We start from the raw sequence: 14,188 nt of genomic DNA, 5'->3' as shown, positions 1-14,188 counted from the left end.
TCTCAATGGAATTGATCCAGAATCATTCTTATAGATGAATTGAACCTATCTCTAAGGCATTGAAATGTTTTATCTACGAATTTGGACTGGTAACCATCGTGATTGAAAAAAAATTTCAAGAAATTTGTTATTGAAAACAAACTATTCATCGCCAACGACATCCCGTATTCCCAAGCGGTCACCCTTCCAAGTACTAACGGGACTCGACGTAACTTAACTTCTGGGAGCTGACGAGACCAGGTGCGTTCTACGTGATATGGCCGTTGACATTCAAAAATGAAAATTTACCCTCCCAGTCCCAATGGATGAATAGAAAATCACTTCAAAGTGATAGAAATGTTTGTTCATTGAATTTGGACTCGTAACCATCGCGAATAAAAAAGCGCGATCAACTTTGAAAAACTCGCAATGAAATTTATCCAGAATCATTCCTATAGATGAATTGAACCTATCTCTATGCCATTGATATTTTTGATCTACGAATTTGGACTGGTAACCATCGCGATTAAAAAACGCGATAAACTTTGAAAAACTCTCAATGGAATTGATCCAGAATCATTCTTATAGATGAATTGAACCTATCTCTAAGGCATTGAAATGTTTTATCTACGAATTTGGACTGGTAACCATCGTGATTGAAAAAAAATTTCAAGAAATTTGTTATTGAAAACAAACTATTCATCGCCAACGACATCCCGTATTCCCAAGCGGTCACCCTTCCAAGTACTAACGGGACTCGACGTAACTTAACTTCTGGGAGCTGACGAGACCAGGTGCGTTCTACGTGATATGGCCGTTGACATTCAAAAATGAAAATTTACCCTCCCAGTCCCAATGGATGAATAGAAAATCACTTCAAAGTGATAGAAATGTTTGTTCATTGAATTTGGACTCGTAACCATCGCGAATAAAAAAGCGCGATCAACTTTGAAAAACTCGCAATGAAATTTATCCAGAATCATTCCTATAGATGAATTGAACCTATCTCTATGCCATTGATATTTTTGATCTACGAATTTGGACTGGTAACCATCGCGATTAAAAAACGCGATAAACTTTGAAAAACTCTCAATGAAATTGATCCATAATCATTCTTATAGATGAATTGAACCTATCTCTAAGGCATTGAAATGTTTTATCTACGAATTTGGACTGGTAACCATCGCGATTGAAAAAAAAAATTCAAGAAATTTGTTATTGAAAACAAACTATTCATCGCCAACGACATCCCGTATTCCCAAGCGGTCACCCTTCCAAGTACTAACGGGACTCGACGTAACTTAACTTCTGGGAGCTGACGAGACCAGGTGCGTTCTACGTGATATGGCCGTTGACATTCAAAAATGAAAATTTACCCTCCCAGTCCCAATGGATGAATAGAAAATCACTTCAAAGTGATAGAAATGTTTGTTCATTGAATTTGGACTCGTAACCATCGCGAATAAAAAAGCGCGATAAACTTTGAAAAACTCGCAATGAAATTTATCCAGAATCATTCCTATAGATGAATTGAACCTATCTCTATGCCATTGATATTTTTGATCTACGAATTTGGACTGGTAACCATCGCGATTAAAAAACGCGATAAACTTTGAAAAACTCTCAATGGAATTGATCCATAATCATTCTTATAGATGAATTGAACCTATCTCTAAGGCATTGAAATGTTTTATCTACGAATTTGGACTGGTAACCATCGTGATTGAAAAAAAATTTCAAGAAATTTGTTATTGAAAACAAACTATTCATCGCCAACGACATCCCGTATTCCCAAGCGGTCACCCTTCCAAGTACTAACGGGACTCGACGTAACTTAACTTCTGGGAGCTGACGAGACCAGGTGCGTTCTACGTGATATGGCCGTTGACATTCAAAAATGAAAATTTACCCTCCCAGTCCCAATGGATGAATAGAAAATCACTTCAAAGTGATAGAAATGTTTGTTCATTGAATTTGGACTCGTAACCATCGCGAATAAAAAAGCGCGATAAACTTTGAAAAACTCGCAATGAAATTTATCCAGAATCATTCCTATAGATGAATTGAACCTATCTCTATGCCATTGATATTTTTGATCTACGAATTTGGACTGGTAACCATCGCGATTAAAAAACGCGATAAACTTTGAAAAACTCTCAATGAAATTGATCCATAATCATTCTTATAGATGAATTGAACCTATCTCTAAGGCATTGAAATGTTTTATCTACGAATTTGGACTGGTAACCATCGCGATTGAAAAAAAAAAATTCAAGAAATTTGTTATTGAAAACAAACTATTCATCGCCAACGACATCCCGTATTCCCAAGCGGTCACCCTTCCAAGTACTAACGGGACTCGACGTAACTTAACTTCTGGGAGCTGACGAGACCAGGTGCGTTCTACGTGATATGGCCGTTGACATTCAAAAATGAAAATTTACCCTCCCAGTCCCAATGGATGAATAGAAAATCACTTCAAAGTGATAGAAATGTTTGTTCATTGAATTTGGACTCGTAACCATCGCGAATAAAAAAGCGCGATAAACTTTGAAAAACTCGCAATGAAATTTATCCAGAATCATTCCTATAGATGAATTGAACCTATCTCTATGCCATTGATATTTTTGATCTACGAATTTGGACTGGTAACCATCGCGATTAAAAAACGCGATAAACTTTGAAAAACTCTCAATGGAATTGATCCATAATCATTCTTATAGATGAATTGAACCTATCTCTAAGGCATTGAAATGTTTTATCTACGAATTTGGACTGGTAACCATCGTGATTGAAAAAAAATTTCAAGAAATTTGTTATTGAAAACAAACTATTCATCGCCAACGACATCCCGTATTCCCAAGCGGTCACCCTTCCAAGTACTAACGGGACTCGACGTAACTTAACTTCTGGGAGCTGACGAGACCAGGTGCGTTCTACGTGATATGGCCGTTGACATTCAAAAATGAAAATTTACCCTCCCAGTCCCAATGGATGAATAGAAAATCACTTCAAAGTGATAGAAATGTTTGTTCATTGAATTTGGACTCGTAACCATCGCGAATAAAAAAGCGCGATAAACTTTGAAAAACTCGCAATGAAATTTATCCAGAATCATTCCTATAGATGAATTGAACCTATCTCTATGCCATTGATATTTTTGATCTACGAATTTGGACTGGTAACCATCGCGATTAAAAAACGCGATAAACTTTGAAAAACTCTCAATGGAATTGATCCATAATCATTCTTATAGATGAATTGAACCTATCTCTAAGGCATTGAAATGTTTTATCTACGAATTTGGACTGGTAACCATCGCGATTGAAAAAAAATTTCAAGAAATTTGTTATTGAAAACAAACTATTCATCGCCAACGACATCCCGTATTCCCAAGCGGTCACCCTTCCAAGTACTAACAGGACTCGACGTAACTTAACTTCTGGGAGCTGACGAGACCAGGTGCGTTCTACGTGATATGGCCGTTGACATTCAGCAATGAAAATTTACCCTTCCATTCCCAATGGATGAATAGAAAATCACTTCAAAGTTATAGAAATGTTTGTTCATTGAATTTGGACTCGTAACCATCGCGAATAAAAAAGCGCGATAAACTTTGAAAAACTCGCAATGAAATTCATCCAGAATCATTCCTATAGATGAATTGAACCTATCTCTATGCCATTGATATTTTGATCGACGAATTTTGATTGGTAACCATCGTGATTAAAAAACGCGATAAACTTTGAAAAACTCTCAATGGAATTGATCCAGAATCATTTTTATAGATGAATTGAACCTATCTCTAAAGCATTGAAATGTTTTATCTACGAATTTGGACTGGTAACCATCGTGATTGAAAAAAAAATTCAAGAAATTTGTTATTGAAAACAAACTATTCATCGCCAACGACATCCCGTATTCCCAAGCGGTCACCCTTCCAAGTACTAACAGGACTCGACGTAACTTAACTTCTGGGAGCTGACGAGACCAGGTGCGTTCTACGTGATATGGCCGTTGACATTCAAAAATGAAAATTTACCCTTCCATTCCCAATGGATGAATAGAAAATCACTTCAAAGTGATAGAAATGTTTGTTCATTGAATTTGGACTCGTAACCATCGCGAATAAAAAAGCGCGATCAACTTTGAAAAACTCGCAATGAAATTTATCCAGAATCATTCCTATAGATGAATTGAACCTATCTCTATGCCATTGATATTTTTGATCTACGAATTTGGACTGGTAACCATCGCGATTAAAAAACGCGATAAACTTTGAAAAACTCTCAATGAAATTGATCCATAATCATTCTTATAGATGAATTGAACCTATCTCTAAGGCATTGAAATGTTTTATCTACGAATTTGGACTGGTAACCATCGCGATTGAAAAAAAAAAATTCAAGAAATTTGTTATTGAAAACAAACTATTCATCGCCAACGACATCCCGTATTCCCAAGCGGTCACCCTTCCAAGTACTAACGGGACTCGACGTAACTTAACTTCTGGGAGCTGACGAGACCAGGTGCGTTCTACGTGATATGGCCGTTGACATTCAAAAATGAAAATTTACCCTCCCAGTCCCAATGGATGAATAGAAAATCACTTCAAAGTGATAGAAATGTTTGTTCATTGAATTTGGACTCGTAACCATCGCGAATAAAAAAGCGCGATAAACTTTGAAAAACTCGCAAAGAAATTTATCCAGAATCATTCCTATAGATGAATTGAACCTATCTCTATGCCATTGATATTTTTGATCTACGAATTTGGACTGGTAACCATCGCGATTAAAAAACGCGATAAACTTTGAAAAACTCTCAATGGAATTGATCCATAATCATTCTTATAGATGAATTGAACCTATCTCTAAGGCATTGAAATGTTTTATCTACGAATTTGGACTGGTAACCATCGTGATTGAAAAAAAATTTCAAGAAATTTGTTATTGAAAACAAACTATTCATCGCCAACGACATCCCGTATTCCCAAGCGGTCACCCTTCCAAGTACTAACGGGACTCGACGTAACTTAACTTCTGGGAGCTGACGAGACCAGGTGCGTTCTACGTGATATGGCCGTTGACATTCAAAAATGAAAATTTACCCTCCCAGTCCCAATGGATGAATAGAAAATCACTTCAAAGTGATAGAAATGTTTGTTCATTGAATTTGGACTCGTAACCATCGCGAATAAAAAAGCGCGATAAACTTTGAAAAACTCGCAATGAAATTTATCCAGAATCATTCCTATAGATGAATTGAACCTATCTCTATGCCATTGATATTTTTGATCTACGAATTTGGACTGGTAACCATCGCGATTAAAAAACGCGATAAACTTTGAAAAACTCTCAATGGAATTGATCCATAATCATTCTTATAGATGAATTGAACCTATCTCTAAGGCATTGAAATGTTTTATCTACGAATTTGGACTGGTAACCATCGTGATTGAAAAAAAATTTCAAGAAATTTGTTATTGAAAACAAACTATTCATCGCCAACGACATCCCGTATTCCCAAGCGGTCACCCTTCCAAGTACTAACAGGACTCGACGTAACTTAACTTCTGGGAGCTGACGAGACCAGGTGCGTTCTACTCGATATGGCCGTTGACATTCAGCAATGAAAATTTACCCTTCCATTCCCAATGGATGAATAGAAAATCACTTCAAAGTGATAGAAATGTTTGTTCATTGAATTTGGACTCGTAACCATCGCGAATAAAAAAGCGCGATAAACTTTGAAAAACTCGCAATGAAATTCATCCAGAATCATTCCTATAGATGAATTGAACCTATCTCTATGCCATTGATATTTTGATCGACGAATTTGGATTGGTAACCATCACGATTAAAAAACGCGATAAACTTTGAAAAACTCTCAATGGAATTGATCCAGAATCATTCTTATAGATGAATTGAACCTATCTCTAAGGCATTGAAATGTTTTATCTACGAATTTGGACTGGTAACCATCGCGATTGAAAAAAAAATTCAAGAAATTTGTTATTGAAAACAAACTATTCATCGCCAACGACATCCCGTATTCCCAAGCGGTCACACTTCCAAGTACTAACGTGACTCGACGTAACTTAACTTCTGGGAGCTGACGAGACCAGGTGCGTTCTACGTGATATGGCCGTTGACATTCAAAAATGAAAATTTACCCTCCCAGTCCCAATGGATGAATAGAAAATCACTTCAAAGTGATAGAAATGTTTGTTCATTGAATTTGGACTCGTAACCATCGCGAATAAAAAAGCGCGATAAACTTTGAAAAACTCGCAATGAAATTCATCCAGAATCATTCCTATAGATGAATTGAACCTATCTCTATGCCATTGATATTTTGATCGACGAATTTGGATTGGTAACCATCGCGATTAAAAAACGCGATAAACTTTGAAAAACTCTCAATGGAATTGATCCAGAATCATTTTTATAGATGAATTGAACCTATCTCTAAAGCATTGAAATGTTTTATCTACGAATTTGGACTGGTAACCATCGTGATTGAAAAAAAAATTCAAGAAATTTGTTATTGAAAACAAACTATTCATCGCCAACGACATCCCGTATTCCCAAGCGGTCACCCTTCCAAGTACTAACAGGACTCGACGTAACTTAACTTCTGGGAGCTGACGAGACCAGGTGCGTTCTACTCGATATGGCCGTTGACATTCAGCAATGAAAATTTACCCTTCCATTCCCAATGGATGAATAGAAAATCACTTCAAAGTGATAGAAATGTTTGTTCATTGAATTTGGACTCGTAACCATCGCGAATAAAAAAGCGCGATAAACTTTGAAAAACTCGCAATGAAATTCATCCAGAATCATTCCTATAGATGAATTGAACCTATCTCTATGCCATTGATATTTTGATCGACGAATTTGGATTGGTAACCATCACGATTAAAAAACGCGATAAACTTTGAAAAACTCTCAATGGAATTGATCCAGAATCATTCTTATAGATGAATTGAACCTATCTCTAAGGCATTGAAATGTTTTATCTACGAATTTGGACTGGTAACCATCGCGATTGAAAAAAAAATTCAAGAAATTTGTTATTGAAAACAAACTATTCATCGCCAACGACATCCCGTATTCCCAAGCGGTCACACTTCCAAGTACTAACGTGACTCGACGTAACTTAACTTCTGGGAGCTGACGAGACCAGGTGCGTTCTACGTGATATGGCCGTTGACATTCAAAAATGAAAATTTACCCTCCCAGTCCCAATGGATGAATAGAAAATCACTTCAAAGTGATAGAAATGTTTGTTCATTGAATTTGGACTCGTAACCATCGCGAATAAAAAAGCGCGATAAACTTTGAAAAACTCGCAATGAAATTCATCCAGAATCATTCCTATAGATGAATTGAACCTATCTCTATGCCATTGATATTTTGATCGACGAATTTGGATTGGTAACCATCGCGATTAAAAAACGCGATAAACTTTGAAAAACTCTCAATGGAATTGATCCAGAATCATTTTTATAGATGAATTGAACCTATCTCTAAAGCATTGAAATGTTTTATCTACGAATTTGGACTGGTAACCATCGTGATTGAAAAAAAAATTCAAGAAATTTGTTATTGAAAACAAACTATTCATCGCCAACGACATCCCGTATTCCCAAGCGGTCACCCTTCCAAGTACTAACGGGACTCGACGTAACTTAACTTCTGGGAGCTGACGAGACCAGGTGCGTTCTACGTGATATGGCCGTTGACATTCAAAAATGAAAATTTACCCTCCCAGTCCCAATGAATGAATAGAAAATCACTTCAAAGTGATAGAAATGTTTGTTCATTGAATTTGGACTCGTAACCATCGCGAATAAAAAAGCGCGATCAACTTTGAAAAACTCGCAATAAAATTTATCCAGAATCATTCCTATAGATGGATTGAACCTATCTCTATGCCATTGATATTTTTGATCTACGAATTTGGATTGGTAACCATCGCGATTAAAAAACGCGATAAACTTTGAAAAACTCTCAATGGAATTGATCCATAATCATTCTTATAGATGAATTGAACCTATCTCTAAGGCATTGAAATGTTTTATCTACGAATTTGGACTGGTAACCATCGTGATTGAAAAAAAAATTCAAGAAATTTGTTATTGAAAACAAACTATTCATCGCCAACGACATCCCGTATTCCCAAGCGGTCACCCTTCCAAGTACTAACAGGACTCGACGTAACTTAACTTCTGGGAGCTGACGAGACCAGGTGCGTTCTACTCGATATGGCCGTTGACATTCAGCAATGAAAATTTACCCTTCCATTCCCAATGGATGAATAGAAAATCACTTCAAAGTGATAGAAATGTTTGTTCATTGAATTTGGACTCGTAACCATCGCGAATAAAAAAGCGCGATCAACTTTGAAAAACTCGCAATGAAATTCATCCAGAATCATTCCTATAGATGAATTGAACCTATCTCTATGCCATTGATATTTTTGATCTACGAATTTGGACTGGTAACCATCGCGATTAAAAAACGCGATAAACTTTGAAAAACTCTCAATGAAATTGATCCATAATTATTCTTATAGATGAATTGAACCTATCTCTAAGGCATTGAAATGTTTTATCTACGAATTTGGACTGGTAACCATCGTGATTGAAAAAAAAATTCAAGAAATTTGTTATTGAAAACAAACTATTCATCGCCAACGACATCCCGTATTCCCAAGCGGTCACCCTTCCAAGTACTAACGGGACTCGACGTAACTTAACTTCTGGGAGCTGACGAGACCAGGTGCGTTCTACGTGATATGGCCGTTGACATTCAAAAATGAAAATTTACCCTCCCAGTCCCAATGGATGAATAGAAAATCACTTCAAAGTGATAGAAATGTTTGTTCATTGAATTTGGACTCGTAACCATCGCGAATAAAAAAGCGCGATCAACTTTGAAAAACTCGCAATGAAATTTATCCAGAATCATTCCTATAGATGGATTGAACCTATCTCTATGCCATTGATATTTTTGATCTACGAATTTGGACTGGTAACCATCGCGATTAAAAAACGCGATAAACTTTGAAAAACTCTCAATGGAATTGATCCATAATCATTCTTATAGATGAATTGAACCTATCTCTAAGGCATTGAAATGTTTTATCTACGAATTTGGACTGGTAACCATCGCGATTGAAAAAAAAATTCAAGAAATTTGTTATTGAAAACAAACTATTCATCGCCAACGACATCCCGTATTCCCAAGCGGTCACCCTTCCAAGTACTAACAGGACTCGACGTAACTTAACTTCTGGGAGCTGACGAGACCAGGTGCGTTCTACTCGATATGGCCGTTGACATTCAGCAATGAAAATTTACCCTTCCATTCCCAATGGATGAATAGAAAATCACTTCAAAGTGATAGAAATGTTTGTTCATTGAATTTGGACTCGTAACCATCGCGAATAAAAAAGCGCGATAAACTTTGAAAAACTCGCAATGAAATTCATCCAGAATCATTCCTATAGATGAATTGAACCTATCTCTATGCCATTGATATTTTGATCGACGAATTTGGATTGGTAACCATCACGATTAAAAAACGCGATAAACTTTGAAAAACTCTCAATGGAATTGATCCAGAATCATTCTTATAGATGAATTGAACCTATCTCTAAGGCATTGAAATGTTTTATCTACGAATTTGGACTGGTAACCATCGCGATTGAAAAAAAAATTCAAGAAATTTGTTATTGAAAACAAACTATTCATCGCCAACGACATCCCGTATTCCCAAGCGGTCACACTTCCAAGTACTAACGTGACTCGACGTAACTTAACTTCTGGGAGCTGACGAGACCAGGTGCGTTCTACGTGATATGGCCGTTGACATTCAAAAATGAAAATTTACCCTCCCAGTCCCAATGGATGAATAGAAAATCACTTCAAAGTGATAGAAATGTTTGTTCATTGAATTTGGACTCGTAACCATCGCGAATAAAAAAGCGCGATAAACTTTGAAAAACTCGCAATGAAATTCATCCAGAATCATTCCTATAGATGAATTGAACCTATCTCTATGCCATTGATATTTTGATCGACGAATTTGGATTGGTAACCATCGCGATTAAAAAACGCGATAAACTTTGAAAAACTCTCAATGGAATTGATCCAGAATCATTTTTATAGATGAATTGAACCTATCTCTAAAGCATTGAAATGTTTTATCTACGAATTTGGACTGGTAACCATCGTGATTGAAAAAAAAATTCAAGAAATTTGTTATTGAAAACAAACTATTCATCGCCAACGACATCCCGTATTCCCAAGCGGTCACCCTTCCAAGTACTAACAGGACTCGACGTAACTTAACTTCTGGGAGCTGACGAGACCAGGTGCGTTCTACTCGATATGGCCGTTGACATTCAGCAATGAAAATTTACCCTTCCATTCCCAATGGATGAATAGAAAATCACTTCAAAGTGATAGAAATGTTTGTTCATTGAATTTGGACTCGTAACCATCGCGAATAAAAAAGCGCGATCAACTTTGAAAAACTCGCAATAAAATTTATCCAGAATCATTCCTATAGATGGATTGAACCTATCTCTATGCCATTGATATTTTTGATCTACGAATTTGGATTGGTAACCATCGCGATTAAAAAACGCGATAAACTTTGAAAAACTCTCAATGGAATTGATCCATAATCATTCTTATAGATGAATTGAACCTATCTCTAAGGCATTGAAATGTTTTATCTACGAATTTGGACTGGTAACCATCGTGATTGAAAAAAAAATTCAAGAAATTTGTTATTGAAAACAAACTATTCATCGCCAACGACATCCCGTATTCCCAAGCGGTCACCCTTCCAAGTACTAACAGGACTCGACGTAACTTAACTTCTGGGAGCTGACGAGACCAGGTGCGTTCTACTCGATATGGCCGTTGACATTCAGCAATGAAAATTTACCCTTCCATTCCCAATGGATGAATAGAAAATCACTTCAAAGTGATAGAAATGTTTGTTCATTGAATTTGGACTCGTAACCATCGCGAATAAAAAAGCGCGATCAACTTTGAAAAACTCGCAATGAAATTCATCCAGAATCATTCCTATAGATGAATTGAACCTATCTCTATGCCATTGATATTTTTGATCTACGAATTTGGACTGGTAACCATCGCGATTAAAAAACGCGATAAACTTTGAAAAACTCTCAATGAAATTGATCCATAATTATTCTTATAGATGAATTGAACCTATCTCTAAGGCATTGAAATGTTTTATCTACGAATTTGGACTGGTAACCATCGTGATTGAAAAAAAAATTCAAGAAATTTGTTATTGAAAACAAACTATTCATCGCCAACGACATCCCGTATTCCCAAGCGGTCACCCTTCCAAGTACTAACGGGACTCGACGTAACTTAACTTCTGGGAGCTGACGAGACCAGGTGCGTTCTACGTGATATGGCCGTTGACATTCAAAAATGAAAATTTACCCTCCCAGTCCCAATGGATGAATAGAAAATCACTTCAAAGTGATAGAAATGTTTGTTCATTGAATTTGGACTCGTAACCATCGCGAATAAAAAAGCGCGATCAACTTTGAAAAACTCGCAATGAAATTCATCCAGAATCATTCCTATAGATGAATTGAACCTATCTCTATGCCATTGATATTTTTGATCTACGAATTTGGACTGGTAACCATCGCGATTAAAAAACGCGATAAACTTTGAAAAACTCTCAATGAAATTGATCCATAATTATTCTTATAGATGAATTGAACCTATCTCTAAGGCATTGAAATGTTTTATCTACGAATTTGGACTGGTAACCATCGTGATTGAAAAAAAAATTCAAGAAATTTGTTATTGAAAACAAACTATTCATCGCCAACGACATCCCGTATTCCCAAGCGGTCACCCTTCCAAGTACTAACGGGACTCGACGTAACTTAACTTCTGGGAGCTGACGAGACCAGGTGCGTTCTACGTGATATGGCCGTTGACATTCAAAAATGAAAATTTACCCTCCCAGTCCCAATGGATGAATAGAAAATCACTTCAAAGTGATAGAAATGTTTGTTCATTGAATTTGGACTCGTAACCATCGCGAATAAAAAAGCGCGATCAACTTTGAAAAACTCGCAATGAAATTTATCCAGAATCATTCCTATAGATGGATTGAACCTATCTCTATGCCATTGATATTTTTGATCTACGAATTTGGACTGGTAACCATCGCGATTAAAAAACGCGATAAACTTTGAAAAACTCTCAATGGAATTGATCCATAATCATTCTTATAGATGAATTGAACCTATCTCTAAGGCATTGAAATGTTTTATCTACGAATTTGGACTGGTAACCATCGCGATTGAAAAAAAAATTCAAGAAATTTGTTATTGAAAACAAACTATTCATCGCCAACGACATCCCGTATTCCCAAGCGGTCACCCTTCCAAGTACTAACAGGACTCGACGTAACTTAACTTCTGGGAGCTGACGAGACCAGGTGCGTTCTACTCGATATGGCCGTTGACATTCAGCAATGAAAATTTACCCTTCCATTCCCAATGGATGAATAGAAAATCACTTCAAAGTGATAGAAATGTTTGTTCATTGAATTTGGACTCGTAACCATCGCGAATAAAAAAGCGCGATAAACTTTGAAAAACTCGCAATGAAATTCATCCAGAATCATTCCTATAGATGAATTGAACCTATCTCTATGCCATTGATATTTTGATCGACGAATTTGGATTGGTAACCATCACGATTAAAAAACGCGATAAACTTTGAAAAACTCTCAATGGAATTGATTCAGAATCATTCTTATAGATGAATTGAACCTATCTCTAAGGCATTGAAATGTTTTATCTACGAATTTGGACTGGTAACCATCGCGATTGAAAAAAAAATTCAAGAAATTTGTTATTGAAAACAAACTATTCATCGCCAACGACATCCCGTATTCCCAAGCGGTCACACTTCCAAGTACTAACGTGACTCGACGTAACTTAACTTCTGGGAGCTGACGAGACCAGGTGCGTTCTACGTGATATGGCCGTTGACATTCAAAAATGAAAATTTACCCTCCCAGTCCCAATGGATGAATAGAAAATCACTTCAAAGTGATAGAAATGTTTGTTCATTGAATTTGGACTCGTAACCATCGCGAATAAAAAAGCGCGATAAACTTTGAAAAACTCGCAATGAAATTCATCCAGAATCATTCCTATAGATGAATTGAACCTATCTCTATGCCATTGATATTTTGATCGACGAATTTGGATTGGTAACCATCGCGATTAAAAAACGCGATAAACTTTGAAAAACTCTCAATGGAATTGATCCAGAATCATTTTTATAGATGAATTGAACCTATCTCTAAAGCATTGAAATGTTTTATCTACGAATTTGGACTGGTAACCATCGTGATTGAAAAAAAAATTCAAGAAATTTGTTATTGAAAACAAACTATTCATCGCCAACGACATCCCGTATTCCCAAGCGGTCACCCTTCCAAGTACTAACGGGACTCGACGTAACTTAACTTCTGGGAGCTGACGAGACCAGGTGCGTTCTACGTGATATGGCCGTTGACATTCAAAAATGAAAATTTACCCTCCCAGTCCCAATGGATGAATAGAAAATCACTTCAAAGTGATAGAAATGTTTGTTCATTGAATTTGGACTCGTAACCATCGCGAATAAAAAAGCGCGATCAACTTTGAAAAACTCGCAATAAAATTTATCCAGAATCATTCCTATAGATGGATTGAACCTATCTCTATGCCATTGATATTTTTGATCTACGAATTTGGATTGGTAACCATCGCGATTAAAAAACGCGATAAACTTTGAAAAACTCTCAATGGAATTGATCCATAATCATTCTTATAGATGAATTGAACCTATCTCTAAGGCATTGAAATGTTTTATCTACGAATTTGGACTGGTAACCATCGTGATTGAAAAAAAAATTCAAGAAATTTGTTATTGAAAACAAACTATTCATCGCCAACGACATCCCGTATTCCCAAGCGGTCACCCTTCCAAGTACTAACAGGACTCGACGTAACTTAACTTCTGGGAGCTGACGAGACCAGGTGCGTTCTACTCGATATGGCCGTTGACATTCAGCAATGAAAATTTACCCTTCCATTCCCAATGGATGAATAGAAAATCACTTCAAAGTGATAG

The 14,188-nt window shown here is 36.6% G+C and overlaps 27 pseudogenes; all 27 read right to left on the bottom strand.

The window, feature by feature from the left end:
- Positions 1-149: 149 nt before the first annotated feature.
- LOC124332143 lies at positions 150-268 on the bottom strand (annotated as a pseudogene).
- A 414-nt stretch (positions 269-682) lies between these two features.
- LOC124332142 lies at positions 683-801 on the bottom strand (annotated as a pseudogene).
- Positions 802-1,216: 415 nt separating this feature from the next.
- LOC124332141 lies at positions 1,217-1,335 on the bottom strand (annotated as a pseudogene).
- A 414-nt stretch (positions 1,336-1,749) lies between these two features.
- Positions 1,750-1,868, bottom strand: LOC124332140 (annotated as a pseudogene).
- A 416-nt stretch (positions 1,869-2,284) lies between these two features.
- LOC124332139 lies at positions 2,285-2,403 on the bottom strand (annotated as a pseudogene).
- Positions 2,404-2,817: 414 nt separating this feature from the next.
- On the bottom strand, positions 2,818-2,936 carry LOC124332138 (annotated as a pseudogene).
- Positions 2,937-3,350: 414 nt separating this feature from the next.
- Positions 3,351-3,469, bottom strand: LOC124333779 (annotated as a pseudogene).
- A 413-nt stretch (positions 3,470-3,882) lies between these two features.
- Positions 3,883-4,001, bottom strand: LOC124333778 (annotated as a pseudogene).
- Positions 4,002-4,417: 416 nt separating this feature from the next.
- Positions 4,418-4,536, bottom strand: LOC124332137 (annotated as a pseudogene).
- Positions 4,537-4,950: 414 nt separating this feature from the next.
- LOC124332136 lies at positions 4,951-5,069 on the bottom strand (annotated as a pseudogene).
- A 414-nt stretch (positions 5,070-5,483) lies between these two features.
- On the bottom strand, positions 5,484-5,602 carry LOC124329712 (annotated as a pseudogene).
- A 413-nt stretch (positions 5,603-6,015) lies between these two features.
- On the bottom strand, positions 6,016-6,134 carry LOC124335252 (annotated as a pseudogene).
- A 413-nt stretch (positions 6,135-6,547) lies between these two features.
- LOC124329711 lies at positions 6,548-6,666 on the bottom strand (annotated as a pseudogene).
- A 413-nt stretch (positions 6,667-7,079) lies between these two features.
- LOC124335251 lies at positions 7,080-7,198 on the bottom strand (annotated as a pseudogene).
- Positions 7,199-7,611: 413 nt separating this feature from the next.
- On the bottom strand, positions 7,612-7,730 carry LOC124332134 (annotated as a pseudogene).
- Positions 7,731-8,144: 414 nt separating this feature from the next.
- LOC124329710 lies at positions 8,145-8,263 on the bottom strand (annotated as a pseudogene).
- A 414-nt stretch (positions 8,264-8,677) lies between these two features.
- On the bottom strand, positions 8,678-8,796 carry LOC124332133 (annotated as a pseudogene).
- Positions 8,797-9,210: 414 nt separating this feature from the next.
- On the bottom strand, positions 9,211-9,329 carry LOC124329708 (annotated as a pseudogene).
- Positions 9,330-9,742: 413 nt separating this feature from the next.
- Positions 9,743-9,861, bottom strand: LOC124335249 (annotated as a pseudogene).
- Positions 9,862-10,274: 413 nt separating this feature from the next.
- LOC124329707 lies at positions 10,275-10,393 on the bottom strand (annotated as a pseudogene).
- Positions 10,394-10,807: 414 nt separating this feature from the next.
- LOC124329706 lies at positions 10,808-10,926 on the bottom strand (annotated as a pseudogene).
- A 414-nt stretch (positions 10,927-11,340) lies between these two features.
- LOC124332132 lies at positions 11,341-11,459 on the bottom strand (annotated as a pseudogene).
- A 414-nt stretch (positions 11,460-11,873) lies between these two features.
- On the bottom strand, positions 11,874-11,992 carry LOC124332131 (annotated as a pseudogene).
- Positions 11,993-12,406: 414 nt separating this feature from the next.
- On the bottom strand, positions 12,407-12,525 carry LOC124329705 (annotated as a pseudogene).
- Positions 12,526-12,938: 413 nt separating this feature from the next.
- Positions 12,939-13,057, bottom strand: LOC124335248 (annotated as a pseudogene).
- Positions 13,058-13,470: 413 nt separating this feature from the next.
- Positions 13,471-13,589, bottom strand: LOC124332129 (annotated as a pseudogene).
- Positions 13,590-14,003: 414 nt separating this feature from the next.
- LOC124329704 lies at positions 14,004-14,122 on the bottom strand (annotated as a pseudogene).
- Positions 14,123-14,188: the final 66 nt, after the last annotated feature.

Source organism: Daphnia pulicaria, chromosome 3, assembly GCF_021234035.1.
Source record: "Daphnia pulicaria isolate SC F1-1A chromosome 3, SC_F0-13Bv2, whole genome shotgun sequence".
Taxonomy (NCBI): domain Eukaryota; kingdom Metazoa; phylum Arthropoda; class Branchiopoda; order Diplostraca; family Daphniidae; genus Daphnia; species Daphnia pulicaria.
This window is presented reverse-complemented; position numbering and strand designations above follow the sequence as displayed.